General features: G+C 38.4%; 1 protein-coding gene across 4 annotated transcripts in view; it reads right to left on the bottom strand.

Annotated features, from left to right (window-relative positions):
- The window catches only part of LOC5572262 (KH domain-containing, RNA-binding, signal transduction-associated protein 2), a 485,459-nt gene extending 476,203 nt beyond the window's left edge, over window positions 1–9,256 (bottom strand). For all 4 annotated transcript variants that reach the window (XM_021850429.1, XM_021850432.1, XM_021850430.1 and 1 more), the window contains exon 1: window positions 8,355–9,256. The gene's annotated coding sequence lies outside the window, so the exon portion shown is untranslated. The remainder of the gene's footprint in view (window positions 1–8,354) is intronic.
- Window positions 9,257–14,100: the final 4,844 nt, after the last annotated feature.

The raw sequence follows: 14,100 nt of genomic DNA, 5'->3' as shown, positions 1-14,100 counted from the left end.
TTAAACTATCTGTATGTGATATTACATAACATTCCGGACGCAATTGAAGTGTAGTTAAAAAGATGTAATATCACAGTTTATTTTTACTACATCAATGGGCCTTGATTATATTATTTCCCTAGCTGTTTAAATTATTAGAACAAGACTGTACTGTTGAAGCAATATCCAATTCTGCAACCTACTAAAAAGAAACATTAACGACCCTATCAACAACCCATATTCTCTGGCCGGTACTCTTCCAAGAATTCCAACTGAAACGTGCTCCTGGGACCTTAATCCAAAAGCATTAACCAAACATCCCCCTGAGCACAATAATCATCAAACCATCCCTGGAAAGTAATGACCCACTCAGCACCCTCGAATTTCGAACGTTTCCTTAACCGTCACAAATTGCCATTTTATTATCAAATAAACAAGCAATCAACGGAAGGTACCTAATTGTGGGCATGAAATCCAGCACCCACTCAGAAAACCCTCCAACCAGCTGGAGTCGTCATTGGCAACTCAACCTACAAAAAAAACACAGCTCTCGTAAAATTCACCCTGACGACGACGACGACACAAACGGCAGCCAGAAAGAACGGAAACATATCAAATCACATTTTCACCGAAGGTTTCCAAAAATTAAATTACAATCCTCTTACTTCCAATTCCTCTGCCATGGGCTTCTTCCACATGGTTGCTCCAGCTGGCACAAATTTTCCACTCGAAACTCAGCAGCTCGGCCTGTTCGTTTCTGTCCCGTGCTTTCACAGACAGATGCTGCTTCCCTTGTACCACTTAACTTTCAGAGGACGATCCATCACGTAGTTTTATTTTTCTTCTTCTCGGCATTACGTCCCAATTGGAACAGAGCATTATTCTCAGTTTAGTGGTCAATAAACACTTCCACAGTTGTTTTTGTCAAAGTAACTTTTCTCGCATTAGTATACCTATAATCCTGGAAATCGGTTCCAAAATGGCCAAATAGGTCCCAGGCTTTGCAGCTCACCCATAGAATGTAATGACTTTCAATATTACGAAGTTTGAGGTGTCGCATGACAATGTTTACTGATTTTTAATAATTGACTCCCAACCAGTTCCTCGGAAACCCGGATACCGGTTTCAAAAAGGCCAAATGGGTTCTGAGCTATGCAACTCAGTCATAGAATGTAATCATTTGAAAAATCATAAAGTTTGATGTGTCGCATGACATTGTTTACTGATTTTCAATGATTGACCCTGGAACCGGTTCCTCTGAAACCCGGATACTGGTTCCAAAGTGGCCAAATGGGTTCTGAACTGTGCAGCTCAGTCATTGAATGCAATTATTTGAAAAATCATGAAGTTTGATGTGTTGCATGATAGTATTTACTCGCTTCCAAAAATGGCCCCGGAACCGGTTTCCCGGAACATCCGGAAATTGTGATCCGCGGCATGCAATGACCATGATGGCCTTGTAGACATCCGTCCTCATCGTTATAGAGCTAATCATTGCAAAAAATCAGCTGATTTCATATAGCAAATTCACTTTTTCGAAAGTGGCCATTTCGAAACACCCATTTTGATTCCGGAATAACTCCGGAACCAGGTGACCAATCCTAAAATTCTGTCCAAGCCCTCAAACTAGAAAGATATGCGCTTCTTGTGTCAAAATTTGGTTTAAAAATATCAAAAAACAAAAAAGTTACAGCCCAAAACGTGTTTTCCCCAACACTCGTTTAGGGGGGTTGGTAATGGAAGGGTTAACGAGATTTTTAGCCCTTGGCTAGTTCATCTCGGGACCAACGGCTTTACTTCCCTTCCGAAGGAAGTCGTCACTGAATTTTTTTGTGACTATCTCGGGGATGGGATTCAATCCCAGGTCCTCGGCATGAGAGACGTGTGTTCTAACCACTACACCAGGTCCGCCCCCTAATATAATCAAATGCTTGCAATAACTGGTGGTGGAATTAAAAAATGTCTTTGATTATATCTTTTTAGGTTATCAAACCTTTCACTTATGATTTTTTCGAACTGTCGGCTCTTGCATTGAGTCTTGAAGCGGATAAACTTGTGAAAGAATACCTGGAATGATTTCTGGTTGTGTAGGGGAACATGGTCCAAGACACACTGATGGGGTAAAATGGCTCACCTCATTAAACCATCCCTACAGCGTTTACATTTGTATTCTTTGCCAAAAGATATTGAAATATGTTCTCCTAAGATATGCCGCTACAACCCTTAAACATAAACTCATAAATTTTTCCTTAAATTCCTGGTGAAATTCAACATTATTCACTTTTTTGCCTAAATATTAAGGTTTTTCGATGATTTTACTATCGAACGAGCGTTTCCATACCACAGAGCAAATTCATGGAGTAACATGGTTGCTAACTACTAGTTCTCCATACTAAATGGCATTCTACCCCACCCATTCGGTCGTTTTGAACCACCCCCATTTTTCAACCAACTTTTCTACACGATTTAAGACCGTTGAAAAAATTCAAATTTTAGAAATGTTTTCAATGTGGTAGCTAGCAAATATTATAAAGTTACTGTTAGGACTTAGAATAGTGTTAAAAAGTAGATCTCATTAAGAGAAAACGACACAAATCCTTAAAGTAGCATTTTGGACCATTTTGCCCTACTTGTACAAGTTTTTAGTTGAGTTCTTCGAGGAATTCTGATAAGAATGAAGATATTTTAGGCGAATCTCTTGAAAAAAAAAACGCTTTTTCCTTCAAACACTCTAATAATTATGCCTTCTTCCGGAAATTTCTCCAGAATTTCATCCGGGTATGCAAGAGGTTCCTTTAAAGATATCTTCAGAATTTCATCCAATAATTCCATCAAGAAATCCTCCAGGGTACTTAGGAGGAATTTTTGAAGAAATATCTGGAAGATTTCTCGTAGAACTACCTGGAGTAAATCCTGACAAAGTTTCTAGAAATATCAACGGAAGAATTCCTTCAAGAACTCCTACGGGAGTTTCTTTACGAATTCCTCCAGTGTTTCTGGAATATTTTTTTAAGGGATTAGTTGAGTGAAAAAACTTTTGGAGAAATTACTGAAAAAAAAAAAACTCATGGGAGAATCCCCTTTGTGAAGGAATACCTGAAAAAAAAATCCTGGTGAAATTCATAAAGGAGCTCCTGGAGGAATTTTGGAGGATACTTCTGGAACAATACTAGAGGCATCCCTGAAAGAACTTCTAGGAGATATTCCTGAAACAACCCTGGAATTATTCTTGAAGAAACTCCAGGAGAAATCTCTGAAGGAACTCCTGGATGAACACCTTAGGGATCTCTTCAAGAATCGAGGAACTTTTGTAGGAATCCCTGGAGAAACTCCTGGAGGACTACATGGAGGACTTGCTAGACGAATTATTATAATAACTCCTGAAAGAATTCATGGAATAATTCCTGAAGGAACCTCCACCAGGAATTCTTGAAAGAACTCTTGGAGGAAGCCCTGAAAGGAGGAATCTTTAAAGAAACTTCTGTAAATCCTTGGAAGAACTTCTGGAGATATTTCTGAAGCAATTCTAGAATAATTCCTGAAAAAACTCCAAAAGAAATTTCTGAAGGAACTCCTGGAAGAATCCATAAAGGAAAATTTCTGGAGGAACTTGTTAAGGAATCCCTTAAGGGATGCCAGGAGGAACTTCTGGAAGAACTCGTTAGGGATCTCTAGCGGAGCTTCTTAAAGAACCCTTCGTGGAACTCTTGGAGGACTGCATGAAGAAATTCCTGGACAAACTCTTACAAAAAACCCTATAAGAATTCCTGAAAAAACTCTTGGAGAAAGTCCTGAAGGAAGTGGTAGAGGTACTTCTGAAGAAATTGCTGGAGGATACTCCTGAAAAAAAATCCTGAAGGAATTCCTGAAGGATTTTCTAGAGGAACTGCTGAAGTAATTCCTGGAAGAATTCCTGAAGTAACTTCTGGAGAAATTCATGAAGGGCCTCCTGGAGGAATATTTGGATGATCTCCTAGAGGAACATCTGGAGTAATCTCTGGAGAAACTCCTAGAGGAATTCTGGGAGGAACTGCTGGAGGAATGCCTGAAGGCACTCCTAAAAGAGTTTCTAAACTAGCTCCTGAAAGAATTCCTGAAGGAAATTTTCGGAGAAATTCCTGAAGAAACTTCTGGATTGCTTCTTGAACGAACTTCTAGAGGAATTACTGAAGAATTCCTGGAGAAATCCCCAAGAAACTCCTGAAAGAATTTCTAAAGAAACTCCTGAAGGATTTTATAGAGGAACTCTTGAAATAGCTTTTGAAGTAACCATTTGGATGAATTCCTGAAGGGCCTCTTGGAGGAATGTATGGAGGAAATCCCGAAAAAAAACTCTGGAAGATTTCCTGGAGAAATTCCTGAAGGAGCTTCTGAACGAATTTCTGGAGCAATTCTTGGATGAACCACTGGAGAAATTCTTGAAGCAATTTCTGTAGGAACTCTTGAAGGAATTCCTGAATATACAAATGAAGAAATTCCTATAAGACCATATGGACCAATACCTGAAGAAACTCCTGGAAGAATTCCTTAAGGAACTTCAAGAGGAATTCCTGAAGAATGAAATTTGAGGAATTCCTAAGAAACTTCTGGAGGAATTCCTTAAGGATCCCTTGGATCATATGTTGAAGGATTTTTAGAGGAACTCCTGGAGGGGTTTCTGAAAAATTTCCAGTAGAAATAGCTTAGAGAAAACCATGAGGAATTTCTGAAGGAATTCCTGAAGAAAATCTTGGAGCAACTCCTGAAGGAAATCCTGGACTAATTCCTGCAATAAACTCCTGGAGGAACTCGTGGAAGAATTCATGAAGCTACTCCTAGAAGAATTTTGAATGAACTCCTGGAGCAATTCCTGAAGGGACTCCTGGAAGAATCCATAAAGGAATCCGGAAGGATTTTCCAGAGGAACTTCTGAAAGAGCTCCTGAAGTAACTTCGGGATGAATTCTTGAAAAGCTTCTTGGAGAAATATCTGGAAAAAACCCTAGAGGAAATTATGGAGGAACTCCTGGAGGAATTCCCGAAAAAACTCCTGGAAGATTTCCTGGAGAAATACCTGAAGGAGCTACCGAAGGAATTTCTGGAGCAATTCTTGAAGGAAATCCTGGAAAAATTCCTGAAGGAATTACTGTGTGAACTCTTGGAAGAATTCCTAAATATACTCTTGGAGGTATTCTTGAAGGACTATCTGGACCAATTCTTGAAGAAACTTTTGGAGGAATTTCAGAGGGAATAACCAAAGCAACTACTGAAAGAACTCTTGGAGGAGTTCCTGCAAGAACTCAACTTCTTCAGGAATTTATAAAGGATCTTCTCGATCAAATTCTGAAGGAGTGTGTAGAGGAACTCCTGGAGGGATTCCTGAAAGATTTCCAGTAGGAATATCTGAGGAAACTTCATGAGGAATTTCTGAAAGAAATTTGAAAGGAATTCCTGGAGGAACTCCTGAAGTAATTCCTGAAGGAAACTCCAATTCCTGGAGAAATTCATGGAATAATGCATGAAGGTACTTCAAGAAGCATTCCTGAACGAACTCCTGGAGGAATTCCTGAGGAATGAAAATAAGGATTTCCTAAACAACTTCTGGAGGAATTGCTAAATATACTCCTGAATCGAATTCTGAAGGATTTTTAGAGTCCAGTTTATTAGTCCAGTTCCTCTAAAAAATCCTTCCTGAAAGATTAGCAGTAGGAATATCTGAGAGAACTCCATTAGAAATTTCTAAATAAATCTTTAATGAATTCCCGAAGGAACTTCTGGACCAATTCTTGAAGAAACTCCTGGACCAATTCCTGAAGAAACTCCTGGAGGAGCTCGTGGAAGTACTAATGAAGGTACTCCTTGAAGCATTCCTGAACGAACTTCTAGAGGAATTCCTGAAGGAACTATAAGAGGAGTTCTTGAAGAAACTCCTGAATGAATTTCTGGAGGAACTCCTTTACAAATATCTGAAAAAAATCCTTCAAGAATTCCTGGATAAACTCCAGGATTAATCCTACGAGGAACCTCAGCAGGAATCCGTAAGGTAACTTCTGTAGGAATCTCTAAATAAATTCTTGAAGGAATATCTAAAGAATCTTCTCAACAAACACCTGAAGGAACTCCTGTAGGGATTTATAACTCTTTTAGTCTCAATCACAATTCATGTCAATATGTCATGCGCATTTGTTTGCATTATTATTGATACAGAAATGTCGAAGAAATGATTTTCAAAATTATATTTTAGCGCATTTCCCAAAAAAATGGAATGAAAATCTTTGAAATAATAATTCATAGGATAATTTTCATCCTTCCTAACATTTCAGGGAATTAAAAAAAATCAAAGGCAAAAGTTTTGAAGAAAATGCTAAACATAGAGACTGTGCACAGTATTCTTTTTAAATGTTTAAATTTCTAACGAAATCTTTTTGAACTATGCTATCAAAATTCTAAAGATTTGTCAAAGTAAGTTTGAGTTTTGATGAAATATCATAAGAACGTTGCCAAAAAAAAAATCTAAATATTTCTAGCGATTCTTCATTCTCCATTTGGATTATACATTTATTTCAAAAGGACTTTTCCAATAAATTACTCAATTCTTCTGCTTGAGATACTTTGCCAAATATTCCCCTAATAACTTTAACTTAAATGGATTCTCTCCCGTTAGGCTGAATGCCGTTAGGCCGAAAGGGTAATTAGGCCGGAAATGGCTGATAGTTCTAATGAACCATGAGGTCTAAAAGGTAACTAACAGGGATAGGTCAAGATGATTTGCATTACCCATAGAAGCCGCCTAATAAATGTTCAGGTCCAATGGATTGATAGGATAGATTAGGAAAATTTGCATTGCCTAGAAGGCCACAATATCTGTTGTGAGATATGTCTAGAAAGGACAGTCTTTGATTGAAAAAAGGAAAAAACGCTAATGAATGTGTTAGCCATTTGAAATAGTAGTAAATGAATAAATGTTATTTCAGCCTAACAACCCTTCCGGTCTAAAGGCATTCGTCCTAATGGTCTTCGGTCTAATGGCTTTCAGCCTAATGGAAAATTAAAAAAAATCTTGTGCAAAGAACCCTGGTTTTACTTAGACTGTATTTCCATACTAAACTTCTGGAAGGAGAAGTTTTCAATTATACTGTGAATCATATAATAAGATCATCATACGTGTTATAAAGCCTTCCTTAGCCGAGTGGTCGGCCGAATCCGCGGCTATAAAGCAAAGCCATGCTGAAGGTGTCTGGGTTCGATTCCCGGTCGGCCCAGGACCTATTCGTAATGGAAACTTCCTTGACTTCCCTGGGCATAAAGTATCATGGTACCTGCCACACGATATACGAATGCAAAAATGGCATCTTTTTCAAAGAAAGCTCTTAGTTAATAACTGTGGAAGTGCTCATAAGAGCACTAAGCTGAGAAAGCAGGCTTTGTCCCAGTGGGGACGTAATGGCAAGAAGAAGAAGAAAGACGTGTTATGAAGATCCCTCTTTTACCATCATCAACTCCCGAATAGATTCAGAAACCACCAAAAATTTTCTTAATATATTCAACAAAATCGATTCGCAAATAATTATACATTGCAATTACTTATGATCTGGATACGGTTGAATTGATTTATTTTAAAAAATACTTTATTTTAAATCAATTCTGTCAAAGGCATTGAGAAAATGGGCTGTGAAGTTTTCAAACTCGTTTTCCATACGAATATTCAAAAAATTCCAGAGGATCGGAATGTGTACTTAAAGAAACTTTCACAACTTGCTTTTCACTACGATATCTTTCCGAGAAAAATATAAAGATGATCAAAACAAGTTACATTTTTGTGTTCCACGGTGCGAAAGTCTGTAGTGGGGCTGATATGCGATTACTTTTCATTATGGCACAATTAGACTTGCTGTTTTTTCTTAATTTTTCCGAACAAATCATATTATTTTATTAGTGCAGCTGAAAGAGCATTGGAAGAGATGTTGAAAACTGAACTCAACTCAATTTTGGCGAAAATGCAGATGGGACTGACTTGCGATTCACGGCAGTACATGTTTCCACCAAATTGTTTGAGTGAGAATTGTACTATCGACCATTTGAATGGAGTGCGGGGTGAAACTCCTGCTCCCCTCTGACAACGCCAATGGAGCTGTACTATACTAACCGCGAAGAAACCATATCGCTACTATAGGCTCACTATTATGGGTCGTACACTATTAAGAACCAATTCCATTTCTATTTCATGTGAAACAGAGGGACTAATAATCGTGACTTAGTGTGACCAGTGTACTTATTACGAGTCGCCAAAGGTTAACCAGCACAGAATACACTGTGAGGAACGCATAATGCGAAACCGTATAGGTGATAACTAAAACTAAATAACATTTCATAAAACATAAATTTCAATCCTCTTACTTTCAATTCCTCCGCCGTGGACTTCTTCCAGTTGGTTGCTTTAGCTGGCATAAATTTTCGACCAGGCAACAGCCTGCCCGTTTCTGCCCGGTGCTCCCAAACAGCTGCTGCTCCCCTGATCTCACTTAACTTTCCGACAACGTTCCGTCACGTAGTCTCGTCGCTGTCTTGCGTAATATCCTTTTCCACCACTCTGACTGAGTCAGAACCTCAGGGAACTCTGTGTGTGTTTTACCGTTGTTGCTTTCTCACTGTGCTTCGTCAACAAACCACTTCTTTCACCGGATGCACCACAATCTTAACCCGATCTGCTTCCCGTCCCTCACTGGTAACCGTAATCGCACGTTCACTCCGGTGAGACACTGCCTCGGGTTGGCCTAGTTTCCACACCTTCGCTTCTCCACCCACACTTGCAACCGAAATTCGGGCTGCAGAATTACACTTTTACACTGGCTTCCAACCGATTTCCCTCATGCAAAAACTGAATGAATCAATTTCCGCCCGCTTCGACGCCTTCAGGGAAAACTTCCTTCCCACGTAGATGTAAACGTCGTTTGAGTAACAGCTGTGACAAGTTGGTTGAAAATGTCACTCCGCTTCGAATGCCGCACCACACAACTTTCACTGTGTTAACTTGCTACCGAACTCACTTACGGATGGTCCTTCGGTTCCACACAAATCCCCTCTTCTTAAAGGACACTGTCCCACCAAACCGTTGTGGGTCAGGTTTTCCGTTTTTTTCTGTAGGTCTTCCTCACAACTTTTTCAACTGTTCAACTCAAATGATGGTGCTTTCACCTGGTGACACACTTTGAAGAGGCCGAAAATCTTCCTTCCGAAACGCTCCGATGTCCAAGATGAACTGACTGGCAGGATGCTCCGAAGGTGATGCTTAAGCCCCAACGGATTCCATCGAATTGTGCTTTGTTGGGGGTGTTTACAGTCGGGATGCTGTGGAAATCTCTCGCTGATGGTCGGCTCTCGCTCAAGGATTGGGGTGGTGAGTTTTTCCCGACGGTGGAATCCACCACAGCACCCACTAACGGCTTCGCAACGTGGGCACATCTACATAAAATGAGAATTGAGGGATCTTTGGGATGCTGGGAGAACGTCTCTCCTCTCGAGCTTGACAAGCTCTCGAATGGGAATGAGAATGTGATAATTTCACATTGAGATATTCACCTCACCGCCCACATGATTTCCTAGATTGTAGCAGTAGGATAAAATACAACGACTATAGCCTACCGGTTATTACACTTGTAGTTGGGCAGACAATGTTGTTCGAAGCAAACAGCTTGTTCACAGTTATATCCACATGCCCGGCGACGTGTAGTGAAATGTTTTGTTGATTTTGCGAGGATATCCGTTCCAAGTATGCTATGAGGGTAACTCCGCACGCTATGTCTAAACCAGCAGATTATGCAAATCGAATGTACCTCGATTTTTTTTCCGCTGGAGTTCAGTAATTGGGTTATATTTTCATAATCGGAAGGTAAAATATGCAATCGGTGAAATTTTTATTTTTTTTCCACTTTTTAGCTATTTTTTCATATACCACATGAAAATCAATGAAAATCACGTTTTCCTACACATTTCAGCCCAGACAAAATGTATGCAGCCCTGTCGTCGCAAAATTTGAGCTTCTTAGTCATCCCCTTTCGAGGAGGGCGTTGCTAAAGCCCAGAGGGCGGTTGTACTCCCAGGCGTTAATGAGGGAGTCTCACAAGAAAATTGTATCAAACTAATTTATATTCCATACACATGAGAACTAATATGCATTTGTGTTTAGTTTGTGTTCAATGCTGATTCCAATTAAAATGTGAAACGGAAAAACACCTTTAAATTAAAATAAAATATGAATAATGTCAAGCCTTCTAGGTACATCGGAATATCTTCAAAACCATGGACAAATGATCAAAACTCACACAAACTTCATGCAGAGTATTTGTGGCAACTCAATTTTTATTTCATATTTCAACATGATAAGTATCATCATACTAAATAACTCATACTTCTGCTTAAAATCAAGATGGCTTCATAATACAATATGGCCACCAGATTTTTTACCCCAAATTTAATCCCATTTTACAGTTTACTCTAGGAAATAATCAGTGTAAGTATTCAATCTTATTACTTTGTTGTACGAAATATGTTGTTTTACTAAATTTAGAAAATCGTTCGTTTCAAGCAAGCTGATCTAACTCAGTTTTTTCTTAGGGAAGTTTCGAATATGACGTCCATCATTTTTCGGGATTTCTAGGACCCCCCCCCCCAAAGCCTAATACATAGACTGTTACACTTTCGTAGAACACCCTCCTCCCTCAAATGATGAATGTCATTTTTGGGTGACCCCTTAGTTAGCTTTTTGATGGTGACCACAAAATTACCTATAAACGAATGGTGCACTAATGGTGAAACATTTTTTTTCTGATAAAATTCAAGATGACCGAATTTAAAATGACCAAAATTATTGCACATGAAAGCTACATTCTTTCTCAGTTAGATTTGTGTTTAAGGATATATGAAAAGAAAGATACGTGAAAAAATACCTGAAATGTAACAAAAAATGAGCTTTTCTTCAAACTGCTAGCTAGCGTAAGAGGGATCCACTAACAAGCCTGCTTCCCCCTGACGAGATTTCCGAACAAACAATTTCGCCAGGATGTCATTGATTGAAATAAATACGCCTCAAAATGCGGCTTATGTGGAATTGTCGAACAGATTTGCCTGCAGTTCTTATGGGAAAGGCTGCCGAAAAAAAGAGGATGCCGAAAATAGCCACAGTTACATGTGATATTTTTTAAGTATTGTAAAAACGTTTCTAAAAAGTTTTCAAGAAAATTATAAACTAATCGTGGCATCGGCTTAGACCGCTGAAAATAAATAGATTCCCTTATATTATTTTATATAAAAAAAATCGAAAATTTAAGTTCACGAACAAATGCTCAAGGTTTCTTAAAGAAGGAAATCTAGAAAGTTTGAACCTTATTTTTGGATTGAACAAAAGGTTCAAACTTCAGCCAAATATATCGCCTAATTTTAAAATAAAATGTCGCTCTTGAAGTGGTGTGCAAAAAAATTGACAATTAATCTGGATTTCAAAACATTACGCTATTGTTTATCATAGTAGTTCAGCGTTGGAACTATTAGAGGATTTTATAATTGTTAATTATTCATTACAGCAGGTTTTTTAAACTCATTTCAGCAAATACCGTTTTTTATGCGTACTTGATAGTGAATTTTCGTCACTATCTTTTCATGTGATAGTGACTATTGGTCCAAAATGAACAAGAATACGAAATGATTGTCTTTATAACATATGAAATGATTTTTTTCTGCTTCAAAATTTCATGTATCTTATGTATCTTCAAGAGTTACTGAATTCAACACAATTTTTGTTTTCACACGGAAAAGTGATTTATATACCAAAAGAATATCAGAATTTTAGAATTCAGTGGTGACAAGGTCACCAGCTCGGAAATTCCAATTGATTTTCTACATGGCGTCCTGATTACTTCAGGGTGTTCATATAGCTTGACAATTTCGATTGGTGTCCTACAGAGCGTAAATATGCACGTGATCTATGTGGATCAAGGTTTCTGCAAGGCGTTGATAAAGCTTTGAATTTAAAATTATTGTTCTACAGAGAATAAATATGAGCTATCTGAGGTAATATCAAATTACTCTAGTGCGTTAATACAGCCCGGGGTAATTTCGATTGATGGCATAGAGGGCGTTAATATGCAGCTGATCTAGAATTTACTCCAAGGCTTTTATACAGCTTGACAATTTTGATTAATACCATACAGTGCGTTGATATGCATATGATCTACGTGGAATTAGGTCAATATACTTCAGAGCGTTGATACAGTTTGAAATTTTTATTTGATGCCCCCCAGGACGATGAGATGCAGCCGATCTTCAAATAATAAAGTCAAATCACTCCAGAACGTTGATACTGCTTGCAACTTTCAGATCATGTCCTACAGGTCTGACCTAAATGAGACATGGACAAACTCCTTGACGTTAATGAAGCTGAGCAAGTTTGATTGATGTCATAAAGGGCGTTAATATGCAGCTGATCTATGTAGGATAAGGTTACATTACTCCAGGGCCTTGATACAGCTTGAAATTTTCAAATGATACAGAGTGTTAAGATCGAAATGATCTACATAAGACAATGTCAGATTACTATAATTCGTTTTAGAAGCTTGTATTTTACAATTGATATCCTTCAGGGCGTTATGATGCACCTAATCTTCTTGAAATAAGGTCAAATTACTCCAGGGTGTCGATACAGCTTGGAATTTTTAATTGATTTAGGGTGTTAAGGCGCACTTTAACTACATAGGATAAGCTCAAATTTGCCGTAGGTACCGCTTAGAATAAGCAATTCATCTTAGTCAAGGCGTTAAGATGCAGCTGATCCACATAACACAAGGTCAAGTAATTTCAGTGTGTTGAAGCAGCATGAAAATTTCAATTGATTTTACAAAGTGGTTTTAAGATCATTCAGATCTTGCAAAGATATAGGTGAAATAAAGTCAAATTACTCCAGGGCGTTGATATAGTTTACCAATTTTAATTGATGTAGGAAAAATTTTAATTTGATACAGGACGTTCAAATACACCTGATACATTTGGAATACTGTCAAAATTTTCCTGGGTGTTGATACATCCTGTAATTTACAATCTACGGTGCGTTAAGATGCGCCTAGTCGACTAAGGATAAGGACAAATTACTCCAAGGCGTTAATACAGCAATGAATTTATTAAATAATGTCCTACAGGGCGTTAAAATACAGCTCATCTACTTGAGGCAAAATCAAATTATTCCACAGCGTTGATATAGCTTGACAATCTCGATTGATGTTATAAATACAGGGCTATGAGGTGTGCATGATCTACATAGGATAAAGTCAAATAACCGTAACGGTTTGATACAAGAAGAGAAATTCGATTGATTTGCTATAGGGCGTAAATATGCTTCAGATCTCGCCAAAATCTTTATGGACTCTTACTCCAGGGCGTTGATAAAGCTTGGAATTATCAAATTGAGTCCTAAAGGGCGGTTACATGCACCTGATCTACATGGAAAAAGGTCATATTAATCCAGGGCGTTGCTCCAGATGAGAGTTTATAATTAATGTCCTACAGGGCGTTAAGTTGTATCTGATACACATGGAATAAGCTCAAATTACTCCAAGGTGTATCAACGTTTTGGAGCACGTAGGTTTTGATTGATTTTCTACAGAGCGTTCAGATGCTCTAGATCTCGCAAAGATCTGTGTGGAATAATGCCAAATTTTTCCAGGGCGTTGGCTAGGAATTTACAATTGATGTCCTACAGAGCGTCAAGATCCACTTGATCTACATGGAATAAGGTCAAATTAATCCAGGACGTTAACACAGCATGACAATTTCCATTGATTTTCTACAGGGCGTTGAGATGTTCTAGATCTCGCAAAGATCTATGTGGAATAAAGTCAAGCTACTCCAGGGCGTCGACACAGATGGATCGAATTATGTCACACAGGGAGTTAAGATGCATCTGATCTACGTGAAACAATATCAAATTATTGCAGGGCGTTGATAAAACTTGGAATTTTCAATTGATGTCCTACAGAGCGTTAAGATTAACCTGATCTACATAGGACAAAGTCAAAACATTCCAGGGCGTATATACAGCTCGGAAATTTTGATGAATTTTCTACAGAATGTCAAGATGCTCCAGATCTCACAAAGA

This window comes from Aedes aegypti, chromosome 3, assembly GCF_002204515.2.
Source record: "Aedes aegypti strain LVP_AGWG chromosome 3, AaegL5.0 Primary Assembly, whole genome shotgun sequence".
In the NCBI taxonomy this organism is placed as follows: Eukaryota; Metazoa; Arthropoda; class Insecta; order Diptera; family Culicidae; genus Aedes; species Aedes aegypti.
Note: the sequence above shows the minus strand (reverse complement) of the source record. Positions and strands in the feature narration are given on the sequence as shown.